Here is a 25,965-nt window from a genome sequence, read left to right as displayed (position 1 = left end):
GGAATGAAAGGATGCCACTCTCAGCCTCTCTGCCTCTGTGAGGACAGTATTTTGACTATGTAGGTCATGGGATTTTTGCCTTTAACAGAATACTTCCTGTTGTTTAATCTTTATGGTTTTTTGAACTGATTGTTTCCATGTCTGTAAGATTCCTATAGTTGCATCAACAATGACTAAGAGCTTGAGGAGCAGTTCCCTGTGCAGAGTCAGAACTTCAACCGAGTCCTGTTGTTCCATTTCTCTGGACCGCATCGTTCTCATCTGTGCTAATGTCACATCACAGAACTGTTAAGAGAATCATATAAAATAAAATTGCTTCTTTACATTGTAGAATGCTATCATAGAGTTATTGTAGAAATCTCCTAAACTTACAGGAATTACCTCCTGTTTGGGTTAAATTTCTTTTTATTGCAATGAGAAAGAATTAACAGGATATCAACAGATAGAGCACTTCATACTCCCTTCATTCCCTATGAATTCCCAATTAATAGTTCCTCCTAGTTCTTTGTCTAATGGTGAGAATCTTGTCTGAACTGTCCTGAGCCCCAGAGCTGAGGTCTCTTAGGTGGCAACTGGGGAGTATATGACAGAAAATGTTTTTTCATAGTTCTAAATCCAAGTCTCTATCGCGGCAGGGTGCTCCCCACATAAAGAAGGGTATATTCTGACCCTTTTTATTATTTTCCACAAGGTAAAACTGTGACTTCAATGAGAAATTCAATTATAGATTCATTGCAGGAGTTGCACAGATATTACCCACATACTCACACTCCAGATATACAGCCTCTTTTTCAGAAAGGGCCCTGTGACCCTGGGATACTTTGCTGAAAAACAATGGTCATGAGCTAATAATTCCATGTTCCCATAAGAAAAAAAAATCATCGCATAGAAACACCAGAGGTCTCAAGCCCATTTGGGAATTTTTAGGAAGCTCTCTCATAACAAGTAGTATAGCACGGTTGCACAAGAACTGCCCCAAAGTAAGTAGAGGTGGATTCTAGTCTGGTCATCCTACTCTGTATTATGTAACTCTGACAAGTCACAACTGTTGCAGTGTATGTTTCTTTGCCAGCAAAACAAGTCCATATGATCTCCAAGACCCCTTACAACTCCAACATGCCATGATTTTTCTCATTAGAGCTGTCTTTAAATACACAAATGCTGATGTCATGCATTGGAGGGGAGAACAAAACAGAGTTTGACATTGAAATTATTGCCCTTGGTCATCCATACCTAAAAACTTAAGGTCTGAATAAGCGTACTTTATAACTTTAGCATACCTCAATGGTCATAATTGTAGAAAGGTAAATAAACAGTCTCATAAAAGCAGTAAGTTATAAAGAATCTGTTTTATGGAACAAGATTAAATTTTTTCCAAAGGAAAAACTAAAAAAAAAAAAAAACCAGAGTTTGAATCTCTGTCTGTTTCAATGACTTAAAAAGTTACAGTTTTTAATCAGAAAGGCAAAATTTTTAGTGGTGATAATGAAGGACCAATAATGATTTTCTCTTCTTCATGCAAACGTAGAAGGATGTTATCTGCATAGAGGCTAATTTTGTACACCACTGAACCAGAACAGATCCAATGACTAGGCCTGAACATCTATCTCAGTAAGATTGCAAAGGGCATTGATGAGAGAGGAGGTGAGAGGAGATTAGGTCTCTGTATCAAATAAATTATCTATTTGCATCTAAAAGCCACAGTGTCTATTCAAATGCCATGTTTTTGAAAGGGACAAATATTCCTTGGCTAGTTCAAAAGCTATGAAGCCATTTTGGGGTTTCTATTCAATAGAATAAAAGGGAAGAACCAAGAATTCTAAGTTCAGTTCAGGATTGAAATACTCCTAAGTGTCAGCATGCTGCTAAATATATGCTACATGCATAATTTCCCAGACATCACTGACTATGTCTCTCAGTTTACTGATAACTTTGAAAAATTAATTTAATTCAGTATCAAAAGTTGTCAACATATTATTTTAAAGTAGTGACATCAGGGTTTAAGTATAGGGGAAGTCATCTTAGAAAGGTTGAACTTAACAAAAAAGCCTTGATTTTCTCCATACAAAGATGATCTTAATAAATTCAGATAAAAAAATTTTTTAATTAAAATCACCTGCAAGCCCACCAGTCCATTAATATTATCATGTTTTTTCCTTTGTATTTTTTCATATATAGGTGGGGTTGCACTTTTTTTTAACAAAAATGGGACCATGGTGCACGTACTGCTTTTTAATTTGCTTTTCTCACCAACCCTCCATATTGGACGTCTTCATAAATCCCTGAATTTTCATGTATAAACAGTTTCAAACTGGCACTTTGAAGAGACCTAGAGCTTCCTCTGAGATTCCTGAGGTGTTTTCAGGGTTTGGACTGTGGCTGAGTGGACAGGGTGCCTCCCCACCCCCACCCCATCCCAAATCCAACATTCATCAATAGGAGATTTGTTTTTAAACATGCTTTACTTAAAAAAAAAAAAAAACATCTCTTTAAAGGGCTCTGCTGCTAAAAAGAAAAATTAAAAATCACTGCTCTATATAAATTTTAATGTCTGTAATTTTGGGCATATACATATATATGTATATCATATTCTGATGAATAGATCCCTTTTGACATAGTAGGTAAGAGTCACACTTCCTAGGTTTGAATCCCAACTCTGTCACTGACCAGCTGTGTCACTATAGTGGTCTTAAAATACCCACAAATTCTTCGACACTCCTGCCATAAGTATAGTTATAGATAGATATTAATCAAGAACCTGTATTAATCAGAATACATTCAACTTCAATGACAAATAATCCAACCCAAAATGATCTCTGCAAAAAGAAAAATAAAAGAATTTATTTATTGGCTTACATAGCTATTCATATTAGCTTCAGGCAAGGCTGGATCCAGGTACTCATCAAATCTCAGTCTGTTTCTAACTCTTGATCATTCAGTCATCCTCTCTTTTATCCTAACTTTATTTTCAAATTTATTTTCTTGTCAGGGCCCCTGAAATTTCTAGGTTTATATCTACCAGTTTTACATTATAGTCAGAGTTCTTACTTGTAACCACAGACTCTGAGTCTGAAGATTAAACAGAAAGTGAGTTTATTAAATGACTACTTCGTAGGCTACAGAATGGTAAAGGCTAAAGAACCATGCCGGCAACCAAGCTTCCAACAAGAATGGTCTAAAGAAACTACCATGATGCTGCCACTGACACCACCAAGGCTGGGTGCTTTGTTTACACTGGTGCCAAAAGTTCAAATGCTGATGGTAGTAAGGCCACTGCCAGTCCAGAACTCAACCGTGCAACCACTGCCACCCTCAAAAGCCATACATCTTAGTCATTATCCTCGCCAGTCACATAGGGCCCCAGCTTCCTTCCTTGAGTTGTTGACTTCCCAATGAAAGTTTCACATGACAGAGTGATTGAGGGAGGCATATAGGTCATACGCCTGTTTCCTCACTGCTAAAGAGACTGGATTTTCAGTGTTCTACCTTGATGAGGCAGACCTCATAAAGTAGAAATTCTGTGAAACTTGGGCATTTGTTCAAAAATGCTGGGCCAAAAACACGATGAATATCCAGAAGAACAGCTCCAGGGTAGAGTGACTGTGCAGGAGTTACTGGCTTAAATACAGAACCAATTGCTCTATTATCCACATCCAGAGCATAGTTTGACTTCAGCCTCGTCTCCTCTCCAGAGTCAGAACATTAGCCCATATGAACCAAAACCAAGATGGAACGGTGTCTTCTTTCCAGAATCCTTCCAGCAGGCAAGCTATTTCATACAACTAACGTATCGTGAGCTTTAAAATAAGTGCCATGTGAAAAAGGAAGTTAACCTGGCAAATGATCAAAACATAAAATTGCAAATGAGTTAATGACATTTCATAATTTTAAACTTTGCCTATTTGAAAAATAGTTGAGATTTACCACTATCTCATACATGAAAAGTTTAAGAAAAGAAGAAGAATGTGCAGGTGCCAGCATTTGAACAATTTTTAGCTGATAACGTAGTTCCTTTGGTATTGTTAACATGCTTGGATATCTCACTCAGATATGTGCTATGGTCTTCACAAAAGGGTTTTAGAACATTAATCACTCATTCTGGAAACAAACTTACCCTCATCTGATGCTAATTGCTATTATACAGTTAATAAGATAAAAATGCATCAAATATTAAAAATCAATTAAGTTACAGAAAACATGATGAATGATCCAAAAGGATTGAATGCCGTCTAGACTAAGAACAAATTTTTGCTTTTATTATTTTATGGATATATCTTTTATAATTAATTTAACTTGGCAATTCAACATTTTTACACCTGTCTATTGCATTTCATAATATAAAGATAAATTTCTCAGGCTATTATCCATGCTTTTCTTACATGTTTTTCTCCATATGGAAACAAATTTCTTACATGCTTTTCTCCATATGGAAACAAATTGAAAGTGCTGTGCTTGTCAGAAGCTAGATCTGGTGTGTATAGAGAACTATATATAGAGATGGCCCTCAAAAACTTAGAAATGAAGGAAATGGATTGCTTTATGAGACAAACTGTAAAATGAGCATAACTACCATATCTTTGATGGGCAAATTATCCTGCAGAAGAGATAACTTTCTAGCCCTTCAGAACTATAAAGTTTGGATGATGTTTATATCCTTACCTGTCATGTCAGCCCAGGAAATCCAGAAAAGGAGAGTCATGGAGTGTAGTTTGGGATCCTTCCCTGCACACACAAAGGAGAGTTATCAAGTATAACGTTGGCAGTGTCCATCTCAATGGGTTCTTAATGAGAGGGAGTCTTAGGCATCATACTTTGAATACTGTCTCTAGGGCAAGACTATGTCCATGGAGATTTGGACACATCAGCCCTGATAGTAACAATCATTTGATTTATCTATTGCCTGTTGCTAAAATTTTTATGTTCAGATAACCTTTTAATCACATAAACTTGATTATAGAAAAGGAAAAGCTCTTCATTCTGACTGTGGGTCTTCTAGTTCCCATGACAGTTGTTTTTCATTTTTAGTTAGTAAGTTCATATTCTGATATCTCCTGCAATCTCCTGGGAAGCTTATGTTAAATTAGTGTCACAGGACTTCTAGAAATTGACCATATTCAGTGGCCTCTCCCTGAGCCCACTTGCAAATGCTGATCTATCTGGGAATTTCTATACTTGATCCTAAACTAAGCCACCATGGCTACAATATTAGAAACCAAATCAAGGTCTGTAAACCACAGTTTGCTAAGAAAAAAAGAATTGGGTATGTCTGATATCACAAGGTGGATTTCAACATCCACCACTGTGTAGGCAGCCCAATCAACTGAAACCTACAAATGAGCATATTCTCAGAGCCTGGAACAGATAGATGTATGTGGCTCAAGCAGCCCTTGAAGTGAGATGTTCCTCTCTGCATAACTGTTAGTTTTATGGTGAACAGTGTGTGTGTGTGTGTGAGAGAGAGAGAGAGAGAGAATCTAAATAGATTTTCCTGATGTCTGACCTAGAAATCAAACTAATACCAGCTCATAATTGTCACTGTGGTGGCCATTGTGATAGGTATCGATCATGCAAGTAAGAAAGGGGGAGCAGGGTTGGAGTACCTTTCTGTGTAGCTGTGTATCATATATCCTGGGTCTGACCTAATAGAGGATCCTGATATATGTATAATTCCCCGGCCAGCATCGCTGCCTCCATTATGCCCACTATGGTCACTATTACCCTCTTTCCAAACTCCCAAACCTAGAAGGGGACTGTGTTTCAATTTCAAGCTGTCCATGAACAGAAATTTTCTCAAATGTGGGTTTTGCCACAAGTCAAATAACAATTTACTAGCTGACATTAACGGACTGCTTGGTATGTATCAAGTGGTTATGACTGACCCTGTTTACTATAACTACTGGGATGGAAGAACACTTTTTAACAAAAGGTTAAAGGCTATCTCCATAAGAGGAAACATGTTCTACAAAGACAAAATTAGAAATGTTTTAATTTGTATTTCTCTAATATAAGTGAAATTAAACAGCTTTTCACATATTTAACAGCAATTTTTATATCTTTTTTTGTGAATTGCCTGTTTCTCTCTTTCCCCCATTTTTTCTAATGATTTTTGATTCTCTCCCCCTCTATTTTTTATCTTATTTTATTCTGAAAATAGACATTGTTTTAGAACAGTTTTAGTACTAGTTAGATATTCCATATGATGTCCCACTACTGGCATTTGTCTTATATTTTCCTCATGATAAGACTGGAGTCATAGGTTAGGGGGAGGAAGACCCCACAGGTCAAGTGTTGTTTTCATCACATTTCATTAAGAGTATGTACTACCAGCAAATGATTTATGAATATTGATGTTGATCTTGATCACCTGGCTGAGGTGGTATATGTCACGTTCCTCTGTTGTAAAGTTACTCTTTTTTCCCCACTTTCCATTCGGTCCTCTTCAAAAGGAAGTCACTGTGCACAGACTGCCCTTAAGGAGTGGGGAGTTATACTTCCCTTCCTTGAGGTTGGAGTATCTACATAAATTATTTGAAATTCTTCTGCACAGATTTGTCTCTTCTCTCCCATTTGTTACTTTATTTAATCGTTTGTTTCTATCAGTATGGACTCATTGATATTAAGTTTCCACTCTGGGCTGTAATCCATACTACTTTATTTTCTTGCTCAAATTGTTCCCACTTTGGCTAGTAAAACCATGGGTATGGAGATTTCTCTTTTAAAAGGTTTTAAACTACTAATTCAATTTCTTTGATAATTATAAGACTAATTGTTATATATTTTATCTTTTGGTGTTAAGGAATTTGTCCATTTTATCAAATTATTGAATTTACGTGTGTAGGGGTTATTTTAGTGTTCCGTTATTATCCTTTTAGTTTCTGAAGAGTCTATAAATATCCTCTCTTGAATGCCTCATATTGATCGTTGGTGTCTTCTATTTCCATTTGTCAGACTTGCTAGAGTTTTATAAATTTTATTAATCTTTTCAAAGAAACAGATGTTAATTGATTTTTCTCTATTGTTTTTATACTTTAAGTCTCATTAATTTCTGGTCTTTATTATTTTTTAATGCTTGCATTGGATTATTTTGTTCTTTTTCTAGTTTCTTGAGGTGGAAGCTTTATTTATTTGAAACTTCTTTTCTTATAGTATAAGAATTTTAATACTATAAATTTACCTCTAAGCACTGCTTTAGCAGTATCCCACAGATTTTGCTAAGTTGTATTTTCATTTTTATTTAGTTCAACATTTTTTATTCCCCTTGAGAATTGTCCTTTGAGTAGTGAATTTAGGACTGTATTTTAAATTCCAAGTGTTTAAAGATTTTTCTGTCATTTTTATTTATTTATTTATTTTTGGCTGCCTTTTGTGTTTTTTTTTTTTTTAAAACATTTTTATTGGGGTATAATTGCTTTACAATGGTGTGTTAGTTTCTGCTTTATAACAAAGTGAATCAGTTATACATATACATATGTTCCCATATGTCTTCCCTCTTGTGTCTCCCTCCCTCCCACTCTCCCTATCCCACCCCTCCAGGCTGTCACAAAGCACCGAGCTAATATCCTGTGCCTTGCGGCTGCTTCCCCCTAGCTATCTACCTTACTACGTTTGTTAGTGTGTATATGTCCATGACTCTCTCTCACCCTGTCAAAGCTGATTTCTAGTTTAATTCCATTATAGTCAGAATGCATTTTGCATGACTTCAATTCTTTTACAGTTGTTAAGGTTGTTTTATGACCTAAAATACGATCTATCTTGGTAAGTGTTTGTGCACTTCAAAAGTATGTGTTTTCTGCTGTTGTGGATGGAACACTTTATAAATGTTAACTAGATTCAGTTGGTCGATAGGATTCAGGTTCTCTCTGTCCTTGCTGATTTTCTTTCTACTGGGTCTATTTTACTGATAGGAGAGTGTTGAAGTTTCTCCTCCTTTCTTCAGTAACAGAACTTCCAAATTATAGCCGGGCATTTCACTGCCTAGCTAGAGGTTGCATTCTCCAGCTACTTTACAGCTGAGTGTGAACTTGTGATTAGTTCTGGCAATGGGATGTGAGCTGAAGTGATATGTCACTTCCTAGTTACACCAAAAAACAAAACAATGCAACTACCTGACTCTTATCCTTTCCCTTTTTATTTGTCTGGGAAATGGGAAGAGCTAGAGCATAACTATCTTCATCCCACAGAAGGAAACCACATGTTGAAGATGGCATAATAGCCTTGTACTGCCCAACTTTGGACTATTATGCTGCGAAAGAAATATGCTTTTATCTAGTTTTAAGCAACTCTGCTTTGAGGGGTTTTGTTACTTCTATTTAGCTTATGTACTACTAGATACCAAAATTTAATGAATTACATTTATATATTTCATCATGTATAAAAGCCAAAAATACAATTTTCAGTGAAAAGAAGTTGTTGAATGATTTATACAGGTTTATATAAGTGTGAAAATATGAAAAAGAAAACTACATATTGTTTATATATAAATAAATAAAATTATAAAATGTATGCACAGGAATGATACATTCAGGTTAGGAGATATATCTAGGGAAGGTGGGAGGGAAATGAGATTAAAAATACTGCACTAAAGGGACTTTGTTATATTTTATTTATTTTTTAAAATACTGACATAAATAATTGTATCAATAAATATAATTGCAAAACTGTATGGTATACATGTATATTCATGATAAATTTCTCTAGATTTTTATAAATGTTTGAAATATTTCACAACTAAAAAATAATTAAAAATAAAAGCCTACATGGAGAAAGTGGTATTTCCCTTGAAGGATATATGGGATTTACACAGTCATATTTTATCAGTCTGTATTAGTTTCCTCCTGTTGCTGTAACAAATTGTCACAAAATTAGTGGCCTTAAACAACACAGATTTATGTCTTACAGTTTTGACGGTCAGAAATCCGAAATATGTCTCACTGGGCTAAAATGAAGATATCAGCAGGGCTGTGTTGTTCTGACAGCTCTAGGGAAGAATCCATTTCCTTACCTTTTCCAGCTTTTAGAAGCTGCCCACATTCATTGGCATATGACTCCTTTCCATCTTTAAAGCCAGCAATTGTGGGTCACATGTTTCTCTCTCTTTCTGATTCTTATGCTTCCCTCTTCCCCATTTAATATTGTGTGATTACATTGGGCCACCTGGAAATCTCTTCATCTTAAAATCAGCTGATTAGCAATCTTAATTTCATCTGCAACCCTAATTCCCCCTTGCCATGTAGCGTACTATATTCAGAGGTTCTGGTGATTAGGTTGTGAACATCTTTGGGGAGCCATTATTTTGTCTATGACGGAGGCCATCAGTATTCTTTGTTTACAAGCAATAGAAATTGTCTCTAACTTAAGCAGATAGGGAATTTATTAGATGGATAAAGGTTTAGCTCATAGAATTACAGAGAAGCTGAATAATTTTGTGTTGGAATGGATGTGAAACAGAGCAGCTCTGGATAGCTAGAAAGTAGGAGATGTTTGACAATCTTTTTAATAGACACTACTATCTTGATGAATAGTTCCAACTATGTTTATTTTTATGCTGCTCAAGATTGAAATTCCAGGGAGAGATAGATTCTGACTGGCTTTCCATAAGTAATGTATCTACTCCTTAGCCAGAGTTGGGATGAGCACCTTGATTGATGGACCCACAAAAATTGTATGCAATGAGAGGAAGTTCTTCCCCAATGGAAAATCTAGATATTATTATCAGAAGAAGAAGAAATGTATGTTAGGCAGGCAAAATAAAAGATGCCTCCTGTAGTAGGAAAAGGTATCTTGAGTAATAATAGCATTGTCAGCTAGTTGTAGTGGAATCACAATAAATTTTATATATTATCAATAAGTTTAGTTTGGCTAACATAGAGCATGTATATAGCCCTTCCAGGATAACGACAGGAAAGTAGGCTCAGCTGTGTAGAACTGTCCCTGAGTGTGCTGGTGAGAGATTTTACCCAAGGTCACAGGGCATAGACAGCTACCAAATGCTTTAGGATTGAGGAATACTAAGCCACTGTAGTTAAGCAATCTCAGGTCAATGGCTTTGGGAACAAACGGAATAGCAAGTTAGATTCAGGATACAGTTATGCCACTAATAGCTAAGAACAAATCTTACCTACTTATTTCCATTCTCTCTTGCATTAGAGACAAAGTTTCTAGTTAGTGAAAGACTAGTATGATTTCCTAGAAATCAATTATTTCTTCAGATCTTTGGGGAAGAAGGCAAGATTCATGATTTTCTGTAAAGATGTATCTAAAAAGGCCTACACAGAGACTCAGCATAACCTCCCATAATGACAATCATAGAAGCAAGCATACACAAAAACTTCTTTATCCTACTCCATTAATTTTTGTCTTTCAGGCCCCTTAATTATCTACCTCATCGTTCTTCCTACCCAGTAGCCATTTTTTCCCAGTTATTCAGTAAAGAAATTTGTACATTCATCCTAGCCAAATCCTTAACTAGAATATGCTCCACACAGAATTGTTAGATGATTTTGAAAGAAACTAATTTTAAAAGTCACACATTTGAAGGTTGATGTTTAGGCTTCACAAAGAAAAATTGCTAAAGTAAGTAATTTGATGCTCAAAAATATTTGCAACTTACATCCACGACAAAGATAAAAAGAATTCCTGGCCAGAACTCCTACTCCTCAGGAATCCTGGAAGCAATATGAAACTCAAGCTGTGAATCTGAAAAGGAATGTAAAGTATTAACAAGTACTATCAATGTACCATCATCATTGACTAGAAATATTTTCCCCTTGCTTCTGAAACATCATCCATTTTTATCTGGATTATAACAGCTCCTCTTCTGTCTCTCTTGTTTTGTTGGCCAGTGGAATAGATGAGTCATTTCACCATCTGGGCTAGAGGAAAAGGAGATGTATTGCTGAATAAAGCTGAATATTATCTGCATAATGATGGCCCTGCAGTCCAAAATATCTCTCTTTCTCAGTGTCCTCATCTACACTTAGTCTTTCTTCAAAACAAAATTAAGGGGTATTCTACAAAAGCAATTTCTGGCTACTTCTTCCCATCTCTAAGTCAACATTTCCAAACTTTTGGCAATATAAACTCCAGGCAGCATTGACTTTTCAAAGACTTAGTAATGGCTGAAAAGCCTGGATTAAATTAATTTAGCAAAACAAATACACCATATTTTTTGAGGTGCCATTCAAATTTCTTCGTAACAACATTCCTCAAAAGCAAAGTCAGAAGTTGAAGAGATAAATGTCAGTTTTTGCTTAGAGGTAGAATTAGGGTTGCCCAAATGTTGCAGGTAAAATTAGGGTTGCCCACATGTTGCAGGTTTTCAGTTCATCGTGTGTGTGTGTGTGTGTGTGTGTGTGTGTGTGTGTGTACATTCATGTATACTTTGCTAAATGCCAGGATACAGCAGAGAAAAGGAAAGACATATATCTTGTCTTCATAGAGTTTATAGAGGAGTGTGATTAAACATACAGACTATCTACAGGATATATATGTATTTCTAGGAATATAAGACCTGTGTTTAAAACACAGGTAAATCATATTTTGTTTGTGTAAGATTACTTTCTTTTCATGAGTTAATGCAAGCCATATGGTTCATAGCTTTATATTGTTGTATTATATATATACATATATATGTTATGCTCTATTTTCAATTTTTAAAATACGACTAAGAATTTCAGTTATCTGAAGAAACAAGCCTACTAATAAAATAATAGCTTGAGTACTGACAAGCATTGCTGAGGAAACGTGACAAATGCTATGAAGAGTCTGTTAAGTTATACAAGGTACAATTGAGGGAACTGGTAATGTTCAGTATGAAAAACAGATGACATGTGTATACAGAATCTCAGAAATTTAGAGATGAAAGGGGCTTTATTAAGATAATTTAATCCAAATGTTTCATTTTGCAGAAAGAATGATATGGTAACTTCTTTTAGACTATGGAATTGGTCAGTGGTAGAATCAGGATTGCAACCGAAATCTCACAACAGTTCAGTGTTCTTTCTTCAGTTTCATTCGACATTTCCATGGCAGCTGACTTTCAGCTTCAGAAATGCTGTTATCATCATCATCTTCAGTCAGTCAATCATTATCATCACTAATATTTGTTGAATGCTCACTCTGTGTTGGTTACTGATCTAAGCACTAAATTACTACCTTATACCTCATAATAACTCTCTAGGGTAGGTGCTGTTATAATCCTTATTTTTCAGATGAAGAAAATAAGAATTAGAGAGGTCACCCAGCTAGTAAGAAACAAAGTCAGGAATCAAATATTGGTCTGACTCCAGTAGTTAAAATAAAACTTTTAAGTATTGCACTCTATTCTGAATAACTAGAGTCATCAGATCTAGGACTCATGGGTGGATGTTATAAGAGAGAAAAGTTCATCTTATATGAGGAGGAAATTGCTAACATCACACTACTAACAAGTCCGTTGGAATGAAACCCCATTTCAATGAGCTCCCTAAATACTACAAGGGTTCAAATGGATCTTGGGGAAGGATTTCTGCATTGAGTAAGAAGCTGAACCATTGATATCAACTCTTTCTTTTAAATCTTCAGATTTTTTATCTTTCAGAAATCATTTGATACAGTGTTATAGATCTCACAGCCTATTTATCTCTGCATTTTGCTGTTACTATAATTAGAAGAATCTATTTTCTAAACATATTTAAGCATTCACATTTCTAAAAGTTATGCCAAATATTGGTTCTGAATATCGGCTATGTGCTCTGAGGAGGCCATTTATTACTTCTTTTGGTTACCTGGAAACCAAACTTCTTTGCTGTTTGAGGAATTTCTTACTACACAAATCCTAAGGGGAGGCAGAGCTTCCCATTATAGTAGCAGAAAATGCCAGATACCTGCTTTCCTACTCTCTACTGGCACATGACTTAGGCTCTGGTAATCAGATGTCCCCTCCAGTGACTTTGACTCAGGAGCTGGTGATGTAAAGAAGCATAGTCAGGGAAGAATTCTTTTGGCAATAACAGCAACCAATTTTCAGAGGCGGAGTTGCCAAGAGTAAAATCCAGCACTGGTGCAGGCTGTATCATCCAGTGCTCAGTGGGGTGGCAGCAGTGTACTGATAGCACGGTTATGTGGCATATCTCAGGCTATGATTCTGCATGCCAAACCTCTATTTGTCCCTGCCATTTTCCCAAGCTTACTTCTGCTGTCTTCTATGCACTTCTGAGAACTACCCAATATATATATTTTAATTGAAGTATAGTTGATTTATAATATTATATTAGTTTCAGGTGAACAACTTAGTGATTCTAATTTTTAAAGATTATACTGCATTTCAAGTTATTATAAAATATTGGCTATGTTCCCTGTGTTGTACAATATTTCCTTGTAGCTCATTTATTTTATGCATAGTAGTTTGTACCTCTTAATCCCCTACCCTGATCTTGCCCCTCAATCCTCCTCACTCCCCACTGGTAACCACTAATTTGGCCTCTATAACTGTGAGTCTGTTTCTGATATTCATTTGTTTGTTATATTTTTTAGATTCTACATATAAGTGATAACATACAGTATTTGTTTTTCTCTGTCTGACTTATTTCACTAAGAATACTGTGCTCTAGGTCCAACCATATTGTTGGAATGGCAGAAATTCATTCTTTTTTGTGGCTGAGTAATATTCTATTGTGTATATTTTAAAAACACATCTTCTTTATCCATTCATCTGTTGATGGACACTTAGGTTGCTTCCACATCTTGGCTACTGTAAATAATGCAGATCTGAACATTGGTTTGCATGTATTTTGGGGAATTCGTGTTTTCATTTTCTTTGGATATATACCCAGGAGTGGATTTGCTGGATGATATGGTAGTTCCATTTTTAGTTTGTTGACAAACCTCCGTACTGTTTTCCACAGTGACTGCACCAATTTACATTCCCACCAAGAGTATATTAGGGTTACCTTTAATCCACATCCTCACCAACATTTGTTATTTGTAGTCTTTTTGATGATAGCCATACTGACAGGTGTGAATTAGTATCGCATTGTGGTTTTGCTTTGCATTTCTCAGATGATTAGTGACGTTGAGCATCTTTTCATGTGCCTGTTGGCCCTATGTGTGTCTTCTTTGGAAAAACGTCTATTCTTGTCTTCTGTCCATTTTCCAATTAGGTTACCTTGGGGCTTTTTTTGATATTGTGTTATATGAACTGTTTATATGTTTGGATAGTAACCCGTTATTGGTCATATCATTTGCAAATATTTTCTCCCTTATAGTAGGTTAGCTTTTCATTTTGTCAGTGGTTTCCTTTCTTGTGCAAAATCTCTTAAGTTTAATTAGGTCCCATTTGTTTATTTTTGCCTTTGTTTCCTTTGCTTTAGGAGATCAATCCAAAAAAAATATTGCTATGATTTATGTTAAAGAATGTTCTGCCTATGTTTTCTTCTAGGAGTTTTATTGTCTTACATTTATATCTTTAATCCATACTGAGTTTATTTTTGTAAATGGTATGAGAAAATGTTGTAATCTCATTCTTTTATATGTAGCTATCCAGTTTGCCCAGCACCACTTATTAAAGAAACTGTCTTTTCTCCACTGTAATTCTTGCCTCCTTTGTCATAGACTAATAGAATAAGTGCATGGGCTTATTTCTGAGCTCTCTATTCTATTCCATTGATCTGTATATCTGTTTTATGCCAGTACCATGCTGTTTTGATTTCTGTAGCTTTGTAGTATAGTCTGAAGTCAGGAAGTATGATAACCTCCAGCTTTGTTCTTTTTTCTCAAGATTGCTTTGGCTATTCAGAGTCTTTTGTGGTCCGATATAAATTTTAGGATTATTTGGTCTAGTTCTGTGAAAAATGTCATGGGTGTTCTGATAGGGATTGCATTAAATCTGTAGATGGCTTTGAATAGTATGTACCTTTTAATAAAATTAATTCTTCCAATCCATGAACATGGGATATCTTTCCACTTATTTGTATACTCTTCAATTTCCTTCATCAGTGTCTTATAGTTTACAGAGTATAGGTCTTTCACCTCTATGGTTAAATTTATTCCTAGATATTTTGTTATTTGGAGGGCAATTGTAGACAGGGTTGATTTTTTAATTCTCTTTGTGATAGTCCATTATAGTGCATAGAAAAGCAACAGATTTCTGATATTAGTCTTATATCCTGAAAATTTACTGAATTCAGTTAGTAGTTCTAATAGTCTTCTGGTGGAGACTTTAGGGTTTTCCATATATAGTATCATGTCATCTGCAAAGAGTGACAGTTTTATTTCTATGTTTCAAATTTGGATGCTTCATATTTCTTTTCCGTGTCTGATTGTTGTGGCTAGGACTTCCAGTACTATGTTAAATGGAAGTAGCAAGAGTGGTCATTCTTGTCTTGTTCCTGATTTTAGAAAAAAAGGCTTTCCGTTTTCACCATTATGATTTTAGCTGTGGGTTTTTTGTATATGACCTTTATTATGTTGAGATATGTTCCTTCTATACCAAATTTGATGAGGTTTTATCATGAATGGACATTGAATTTTGTCAAAAGTTTTTTCTTCATCTATTGAGATGATCATATGGTTTTTATTCTTCAGTTTGTTAATGTGGTGTATTGATTGATTTGCAGATATTGAACCATCCTTGCATCCCTGGAATAAATCCCACTTGATCTTGGTGTGTGATCCTTTTTATATATTGTTGAATTCAGTTCAGTAATAGTTTGTTGAGGATTTTGCATCTATATTCATAGAGATATTGGCCTACAATTTTTATATATGTGATGTCTTTGTTTATAGTATCAAGGTAATTGTGGCCTCATAGATGAATTTGGGAGTGTTCCATCCTCTTCAATTTTTTGGAATCATTTGAGAAGGATAGTATTAGATCTTCTTTATATGTTTGGTAAATTCCTCTGTGAAGCTGTTTGGTCCTGGACCTTTGTTTGCTGGGAGTTTTTTAAATTACAAATTCAATTTTACTACTAGTGATTGTTCTGTTCAGATTGTCTATTTCTTCCTGATTCAGTCTTGGAAGATTGTGTGTTTCTAGAAATTTATCTATTTCTTCTGTGTTGTCCAATTTGTTGGCATATAATTGTTCATAGTATTCTATTATTATTTTTTATATCTCTGTGGTATTGGTTATTTCTCCTCTTCAATTTCTTATTTTGTTTGTGAGCGTGGCTAAAAGTTTATCATTTTGTTTATCTTTTCAAAAAAAACAGCTCTTTGTTTCATTGGTATTTATATTGCTTTTTTTGGTCTCTATTTTATTTATTTCCTTTCTGAGCTTTATTATTTCCTTCCTACAGCTGATTTTGAGCTTTGTTTTTTCTTCTTTTTCTAATTCTTTAAGATGGTAGGTTAGGGTGTTTATTTGAGACTTTTCTTGTTTCTTGAGGTATACCTGTATCGCTATAAACTTCCCTCTTACAATTGCTTTTGCTGTGTCCCTTAGATTTTGGAAGGCTGTGGTTTTACTTTCATTTTTCTCAAGGTATTTTCTGATTTCTTCATTGACCCATTTGTTTTTTAGTAGCATGCTGTTTAGTCTCCACATGTTTCTGTTTTTCTCATTTTTCTCTCAGTAATTGAATTCTAGCTTCATAATGTTGTGGTCAGAAAACATGCTTGACATAATTTTTAGCCTCTTAAATGCAGTGAGACTTGTTTTGTGGCCTAGCATGTGATCTATCCCAGAGAACATTTCTTATATTCTTGAAAACAATGTGTATTCTGCTTTTTGTGGATGGAATGCCATGTAGATATCTGTTAAGTCCAACTGATCTATTGTATTAATTAAGACCACTGTTGCCTTAATGATTTTATGTCTGGATGATCTGTCCATTGGTGTAAGTGGAGTGTTAAAGTCCCCTACTATTATTATATTATTGGCGATTTCTCCCTTTATGACCAATAATATTTGCTTTATATATTTAGTTGCTCCTGTATTGGGTACATATATGTTAACAAATATAAAATCCTCTTCTTGTACTGATCTCTTTATCATGATTTAATGTGCTTCTTTGTCGTTTGTTATAGATTTTGTTTTAAAGCCTATTTTGCCTGATATGAGTATTGCTACACCCACTTTCTAGTCACATGTTTGCATGAGATATCTTTTTCCATCACCTCACTTTTAGTCTCTGTGTGTCTTTAGCTCTGAATTGAGTCACTTATAAGCAACATATAGGTGAGTCTGTTTTTTTTTTAATCCAGTCAGTAACCATATGTCCTTTGATTGGAGCATTTAGTCCATTGACATTTAAATTGATTATTGACAGTGCTTAATGTCATTTTTTAACTTGTTTTCTGATTATTTTTATAGTTCTATGTTCATTTATTTTTGTTTTAGTTTCTTGCCTGTAGTTTGATGTTTTCTTTAGTGGTATGCTTGTTCCTTTCTCTATGGTTTTTGTGTATCTACTGTAGGTGTTTGATTTGTGGTTATCATGGGGTTCATATATGTTGACCTAGAACTATATTTACTTGTTATAAACTGGTAGTCACTTAGGTTCAAAAAGAATCTAAAGCAACTAAAATATCTACATTTTTTACTCCCCTCCCCTACATTTTGTGTTTTTGATGTCATATTCTACATCTTCAAGTTTATCCCTTCACTGTTTATTGTAGTTATTGTTGATTTACATTTTTTGTCTTTTAATTTTTATACTATTTAAGTGGTTCATCCACAGCCTTCTGTATTCATTTGCTTTTACTAGTAGGATTTTTCCTTTCCTATAGATTCTTACTTCTTGTTGTAGCCATTTTTTTCTACTTAGAGAAGACCCTTTATATCTTTTAGGGTAGGTTTAGTATTGATGAACTCCTTTAGTTTGTGATTGTCTGAGAAGTTCATTACCTCTTCTTCAATTCTAAATGATAATCTTGTTGGGTAGAATATCCTGAATTGTATGTCTTTCCCCATAGCACTTAGAATATATTATGCCACTACCTTCTGGCCTGCAAAGTTTCTGCAGAAAAATCAGTTGATAGCTTTATTGCTGGGGTAGGGGGGACGTCTCTTGTATATGACTCTTTTTTTTTTCTCTTTTGCTGCATTTAGACTTCTTTCTTTAACTTTTGCCATTTTAATTATGATATGTCTTGGTGTGGATTTGTTTGGGTTCATCTCTTTTGAGACCCTCTGTGCTTCTTGTACCTGGATATCTGTTTCTTTTTTCAGGTTCAGGAAGTTTTCAGTGATAATTTCATCAAATCCACTGCCTGCAACTTTTTCTCTCTCTTCTCTTGGGACCCCTACAATGCCAATATTTGTACCCTTCATGTTGTCCTAGAGGTCCCTTAAACTGTAAAGTTTTTGTTGTTCCTTTTGCTGTTCTGAATGTGTGATTTCCATCATTGTATCTTCCAGATCACTTCTGCATTTTCCCATATCACCCAGTCTGCTATTAATTCCTTCTGGTATATTTTTTATTTCAGTTATTGTATTTTTCAGTTCTGACTGGTTCTTCTTTCTTTAGTTCTGACTGTTTCTTCTTCATATTTTCTAGCCCCTTGCTAAAATTCTCACTGTGTTCACCTATTCTTTTCCCTAATTCACTTAGCATTCTTATACTAATGCTTTGAACTCTTTATCTGAAAAATTATTTGTGTTTCATTAGCTATTTTTTCAGGGTTTTTCTGTTGTTCTTTCATTTGAAATAAATACCTTTGTCCTCTCATTTTGACGAAGTTTCTCTTTCTCTGTGAAATTAGGTGAAATAGTTACCTATTGCAGTCTTGAAGGGGTTTTCTTATGTGGGAGTGTCCCTATACAGTCTTTGTGTACCCAGTGACTTGGGTGGGAGAATTGGATCTGATGTGAGCATGAGTCATGCCCTCCTCCAGAGTGTGCTGATGGCTATCACCTTGGTAGAAAGTGATGCTGAATCTGGAGAGACTAAAGCCAGAGGCAGGTGTGAGCCAGAGCTTCTCCTCTTCTCAGTGGCCAACACCACCCATCACCTTATGGGGGCAGGGTTGGGTCCCAAGTTGCTGGAGCAGAAGTCTTGATGGTTGGGTCCAAGCTGGCTCTGTTCTCTGTAACAGTGTGCTTTCCCCCATTGCAGCACTGACACTTTTGGCACGGAGGGGAGCAATCCTGGAGCAAGAGCATCTGGAGCAGGTGCTCATTGTGGAACAGAGTGCAGACTGTGTCAGAGTCCTGGACTGCTCCTAATCTACTGCCTTTATAGGCACCAGCAATGGCCACCTTACCCCATTCAAATGCCATTCTGGGTCCAGGCTTGTACTGTGCCTTACAATTCCACACTACCATCAGCTCTGTCAGCCCTTACCTTAATGTGGAGCTGTGCCACAGAGCAAGTGTGGCCAGAGCAGGAGCTTGGCTCAGACTGGGGGGCACACAGTGGCAGTCACAGGAAGATGGCCAAAGTCCTGGGCAATTTCCATCTGCTTCCTCTGCCTTGTTTTGGGTGTAAGCAAGTGTTGGCTCACCCTTCACAAGAAGAGTCTAGGTTTCTAACAGCCCTTCTGCTAGTCTCACTGGTTTTCAAACCAGCTAAGCAAACCCATCTTCCAGGTTTGGATCCCAGGGCTGTGGTGCCCAATATGGGGCTCAAACCATTCATTCCCCAGGGAGGATTCCCCTCTTCTTCTGTGTTCCCTGCTAAGTGTACCTTTCTACCTATTACGTGTGGATTTTTTCTTACAGCCTTGATTGTGCAAGAATCTTTCTGCCAGTCTCCACTTTGTTTTTAGTGAGCATTGCTGTACATATAGATGTATTTTTGATGTGTTCATAGGGGGAAGGTGACACCATGTCCTCCTACTCCACTATTTTGATCTCCACCCCAGTTTCTTTTTCAGTACTTTCACTTACCTCTTTAATTAACCACTTTGGGTTAATTACAGCCTTAACTGATACAGTCCCCAACATAAGGAAACAGAATTCATCACTTTCAGTTTAAATATATACTCTCTTTCTCTTACAAGTATGGATGCATTAGAAATTAAATGAATCCCTACTGTTTTTAGTGCTCCTTGCCAGGCAATGCTGAAGACATATCCGAGTATAAGATCCAGAGAAAGATTTATAAGCTTGAAAAATCTATTCGATCAAAGAGTATTTTTGAAACAACATGTTATCTCCTCTTCCTCTTGAATCTACGTGAAAATAATATTTTTTAAAATTTATAAGTATAAACCCTAAATTATAAAGGTAATAGGAGGAAGGACATCAGCACATGAGAGACTTCAATTAATTTATAGGAACTAGAAATCAAATGGAAAATGTAACTGATGGCACCAGTCAGAAAAAAGCTAAAATCTCAAGGATACTTAGAAGGAGTTATAGCTGATGTGGGAAATTAGCAAACTTAAAAGAGCTTCAGATATACTTGGTATTCAACAAGCTAGATATTAGAAGTACGAAAAGCATAAGTAAGATATGGAGCTAAAAAATGATCATTGAAAGCTCTAAAGAAATGCTAAGCAATAGAAATATACTTTGAGCCAAATATATAATTTTAAATATTATAGTACCCAAAGTAAAAAGAAACAGTGAAGTTAATTTTGATATATTTAAATTAACCCAACACATATCTGAAATACTAATATTTCAATAAGTAATCAATATACAAATTTTAATGAGTTTTCTTTCTTGTACTAAATCTTTACAATCTGGTGTGTATTTTATACTTATAGCCTTCTTAATTCAGACTAGCTACATTTCATGTGCTTAGTTGCCACATGTAGCTAAATGGCTACTATATTGCACAATGTAACTCTATATGAAATTCCATGGGGAAAAGTAAAACAGTCAAGTGTCCATCTCCAAGACAGAATAGTTAAATATGCTTTCACTCCCCTGAAAAAACTGAATGGCCCTGGAGCAATATTTTGGCATTTAAATATCTGTGATTCTCGCAGAAAAAGAGCTTCCTCCGCTTAAAGACAAATAAAAGGTTGTCTTCCAGTCAACAAGCCCCATTCATATTCACAGAACTTACAATTTACTTATTATTTTCAAATCAGAACACAAATCAAGGGTCATCATATATGTAAAGAAAGCTTGTAATAGAAGGGAGAGGAATATTGAGATTAAAAAATACTATAAATAACATTGAAGGAAACATAACAGAAGGGAGCTTTAAAAAAATAAAAGAAACCTTTAATTAGAATTTTTGGGGTCAGCAAGATGGCAGAATAGGAGTTTTCTATTATCATTTCCCCCACAGAACATTGATTCTGACAACCATCCATGGATAAGAGCATCTTTGTGGGAGTCCAGGAGTCCAGCGGGGAAGTTTCAGCACACCATTGGAACAAAAAAGTCCAAGAATAGATGTATTGAAGAAGGTACGAAGAATAGTTTCACTTTACCCATGATACCCCTTCCCCAAGGCAGCACAGCTCAGTGCTGAGAGAGGTCCCTTTAACCAACAATTTCTCCCACAGGGGAAAGTGAGAGCATAGTGAATGAGTACCCACAGAAATGAGACAGATAGATGTATCTATCTATGGAATACTATTCTGCCTTTTAAAAACTTGCCATTTATACATGTGTGAACCTGGAGGACATTATTCTAAGTGAACTAAACTAGACACAGAAAGACAAATACTGCATGATCTCATTTACTTGTGGAATTTCAAAAAGTCAACTCATAGTAACAAAGTAGGATAGTGGCTACCAGGGTGAGAGAATAGGGGAGATGTTGATCATAGGTACAAACCTTCAGTTATAATATAAACAAGTTCTAGAGGCCTGATAAATAGGCCTAACATAATATATGGTGACTATAGTTAATAATGATGTATTGTATACTTGAAATTTGCTAAGAGGGTATATTACAAATGTTCACACACACACGCACACACACACACATAAAGTAACTGTATGATGTGATTACTATGCTAATTAGCTTGATTGTGGTAATCACTCCAAAATGTATATGTATAGCAAGACATCAGATTGTATACCTTAAATATATACAATTTTTATTTGTCAGTCATACTTCAATAAAGCTGAGTGGGGTGGAATTAATCTTTGGAAAGATTCAAGAAAAGATTACATCCAAAAAATAAGAGCAGTATGACATAAAAATGGAAGAAATCTTAGAAATAAAAAATATGATGGCTGAAAAAATAATTCAATAGGAGGAATTAACAGTTACAAACTCTTAGAAAGCTGAAGAAAATTTTAGAGAATGAAAGAGTGAGAGCAAAGAATTGAAAGATACCTAGAGAGAGAGCAAAGAAAAGAGAGTGAAGGAAATTATCAATTATAATAATATTAAAAAAAATTTCCCTGTGCTCAGATTTGTCTTCATACCAAAACGTACCCAGTGCCTAGCACGTGAATCAAAATAGACCCACAATTTAGAACAACTTGTTGTAAAAGTTTAGAACACAAAAGATAAGGAAAATGTGCTAAAAGCTTCCAGAGGGGATAAACTACAGGTCACCTACTATATCATTTAAAAACTGAAATCCACTCTAGTAAAATTTCTTATATGATAAAGAATGGCTGGGAGGAAGGGCTGATGAAATAGGCTCTGATCTGGGCATCCAAGAACTATCCATAAAGTCGCACTGAAAAGCTGGACCACCAAAAGAACTTCTGCCCTTACCATGAACAGAAAAAAGAGTATCAGGAGCTGTTTGGCAATTCAAAGAAATGATCATCTTAGTTCCCAGCTCCAGAACTGCATCATCTCCACAACAATCGACACCAACATAATGGATATCTCACCTCCTAACTCTGGACTGCCACAAAACTTAAGAGCAGACACCAGGATCTCGGCCACAGCTGCTAGAGATAATTCCAATTCTTACAGCAGAAATAAACAGAACAGTAGAAGAGTAGCATTGACTTGTGAGATTCACTTTCACCTTACAAATCTCACATGAGTGCATGTAATTGGCAGAACCTAAATCATACCTGGAAACTTAGCAGCAATAGAATCTAAAAAGGAGAGTTCTTAACTTTCCAGTTTTCAGATATCTCAGAAGGTTGTAAGGAAAGCTGAAGAGGTCAATAATCATTGTCTGTCATACTACAGCCCCCACTTTCTTCTTTTCATACTTAAACTTTCACACAAAAACAGCTACCATATAACTGCATTTAGTCTTTCTAGGAAAGAGAACCAAAGTCTTATCAGTCACTGCACCCACTTCTCAAACCAATATTGATGTTTTGAAACCCAGTGATTCTCAAATCCTAGCCTGCATTTGATTCTCCTGGAGGGCTCATTAAACACACAGTGCTGAACCTCACCCTCAATGTTTCTGATTCAGTAAGTGTGGGATACACCTTGAAATTTTGCATTTTCAACAGCTTCCTAGGTGATGCTGTTGCACTTCTGCAGATTCAATAGGTTGAGAACCACAGGTGTAAGATTTTTTTCTTAGGTCTTAAAGCAAAATTCATATTTGCTCATCACAGTTTTTTTTTTTTTTTTTTTTTTTTACTTTTTTATACAGTAGGTTCTTATTAGTCATCGATTTTATACACATCAGTGTATACAGGTCAATCCCAATCAGCCAATCATCACACCACCATTCCCACCCCCCTACGGCTTTCCCCCCCCTTGATGTACATACGTTTGTTCTCTATACCTGTGTCTCAATGTCTGCCCTGCAAACCAGTTCATCTGTACCATTTTTCTAGGTTCTAAATATATGCGTTAATATACGATATTTGTTTTTCTCTTTCTGACTTACTTCACTCTGTATGACAGTCTCTAGATGCATCCATGTCTCAACAAATGACCCAATTTAGTTCCTTTATATGGCTGAGTAATATTCCACTGTATGTATGTACCACAACTTCTTTATCCATTCGTCTTTCGATGGGCATTTAGGTTGCTTCTGTGACCTGGCTATTGTAAATACTGCTGCAATGAACGTTGGGGTGCATGTGTCTTTTTGAATTATGGTTTTCTCTGGGTATGTGCCCAGTAGTGGGATTGCTGGATCATATGGTAATTCTATTTTTAGTTTTTTAAGGAACCTCCATACTGTTCTCCATAGTGGCTGTATCCACTTACATTCCCACCAACAGTGCAAGAGGGTTCCCTTTTCTCCACACCTTCTCCAGCATTGGTTGTTTGTAGATTTTCTGATGATGCCCATTCTAACTGGTGTGAGGTGATACCTCATTGTAGTTTTGATTTGCATTTCTCTAATACTTAGTGATGTTGAGCAGCTTTTCATGTGCTTCTTGGCCATCTGTATGTCTTCTTTGGAGAAATGTCTATGTAGGTCTTCTGTGCATTTTTGGATTGGGTTGTTTGTTTCTTTAATATTGAGCTTCATGAGCTGTTTATATATTTTGAGGATTGATCCTTTCTCCGATGATTCATTTGCAAATATTTTCTCCCATTCTGAGGGTTGTCTTTTAGTCTTGTTTATGGTTTCCTTTGCTGTGCAAAAGCTTTGAAGTTTCATTAGGTCCCATTTGTTTATTTTTGTTTTTATTTCCATTACTCTAGGAGGTGGATCAAAAAAGATCTTGCTGTGATTTATGTCAAAGAGTGTTCTTCCTATGTTTTCCTCTAAGAGTTTTATAGTGTCCAGTCTTACATTTAGGTCTCAAATCCATTTTAAATTTATTTTTGTGTTTGGTGTTAGGGAGTGTTCTAATTTCCTTCTTTTACATGTAGCTGTCCAGTTTTCCCAGCACCACTTATTGAAGAGACTGTCTTTTCTCCATTGTATATCCTTGCCTCCTTTGGCATAGATTAGTTGACCATAGGTGCAGGGGTTTATCTCTGGGCTTTCTGTCTTATTCCATTGAGCTATATTTCTGTTTTTGTGTCAGTACCATATTGTCTTCATTACTGTAGCTTTGTAGTATAGTCTGAAGTCACGGTGTCTGATTCCTCCAGCTCTGTTTTTTTCCCTCAAAACTGCTTTGGCTATTCGAGGTGTTTTGTGTCTCCATACAAATTTGAAGATATTTTGTTGTAGTTCCATAAAAAATGCCTTTGGTAATTTGATAGGGATTGCATTGAATCTGTAGATTGCTTTGGGTACTATAGTCATTTTCACAGTATTGATTCTTCCAATCCAAGAACATGGTATATCTCTCCATCTGTTGGTATCATCTTTAATTTCTTTCATCAGTGTCTTATAGTTTTATGCATACAGGCCTTTTGTCTCCCTAGGTAGGTTTATTCCTAGGTATTTTATTCTTTGTGTTGCAATGGTAAATGGGAGTGTTTCCTTAATTTTTCTTTCAGATTTTTCATCATTAGTTTTTAGGAATGCAAGAGAGTTCTGTGCATTAACTTTGTATCCTGCAACTTTACCAAATTCATTGATTAGCTCTAGTAGTTTTCTGGTGGCATCTTTAGGATTCTCTATGTACAGTATCATGTCATCTTCAAACAGTGACAGTTTTACTTCTTCTTTTCCAATTTATGTTCCTTTTATTTCTTTTTCTTCTCTGATTGCTGTGGCTAGGACTTCCAAAACTATGTTGAATAATTGTGGTGAGAGTGGACATCCTTGTCTCATTCCTGATCTTAGAGCAAATGCTTTCAGTTTTTCGCCAGTGAGAATGATGTTTGCTGCTGGTTTGTCTTACATGGCCTTTATTATGTTGAGGTAGCTTTCCTCTATGCCCATTTTCTGGAGAGTTTTTATCATATATTGGTGTTGAATTTTGTCAAAAGCTTTTTCTGCATTATTGAGATGATCATATGGTTTTTATTCTTCAATTTGTTAGTATGGTGTATCACATTGATTGATTTGCATATAGTGAAGAATTCTTGCATCCCTGGGATAAATCCCACTTGATCGTGGTGTCTGATCCTTTTAATGTGTTGTTGGATTCTGTTTGCTACTATTTGGTTGAGGATTTTTGCATCTATATTCATCACTGATATTCGTCTGTAATTTTCCTTTTTTGTAGTATCTTTGTCTGGTCTTGGTATCAGGGTGATGGTGGACTCATAGAATGAATTTGGGAGTGTTCCTTCCTCTGCAAGTTTTTGGAAGAGTTTGAGAAGGATGGGTGTTAGCTCTTCTCTA

The sequence above is a fragment of the Phocoena phocoena genome, chromosome 3 (assembly GCF_963924675.1).
Source record: "Phocoena phocoena chromosome 3, mPhoPho1.1, whole genome shotgun sequence".
Lineage (NCBI taxonomy): Eukaryota > Metazoa > Chordata > Mammalia > Artiodactyla > Phocoenidae > Phocoena > Phocoena phocoena.
Note: the sequence above shows the minus strand (reverse complement) of the source record.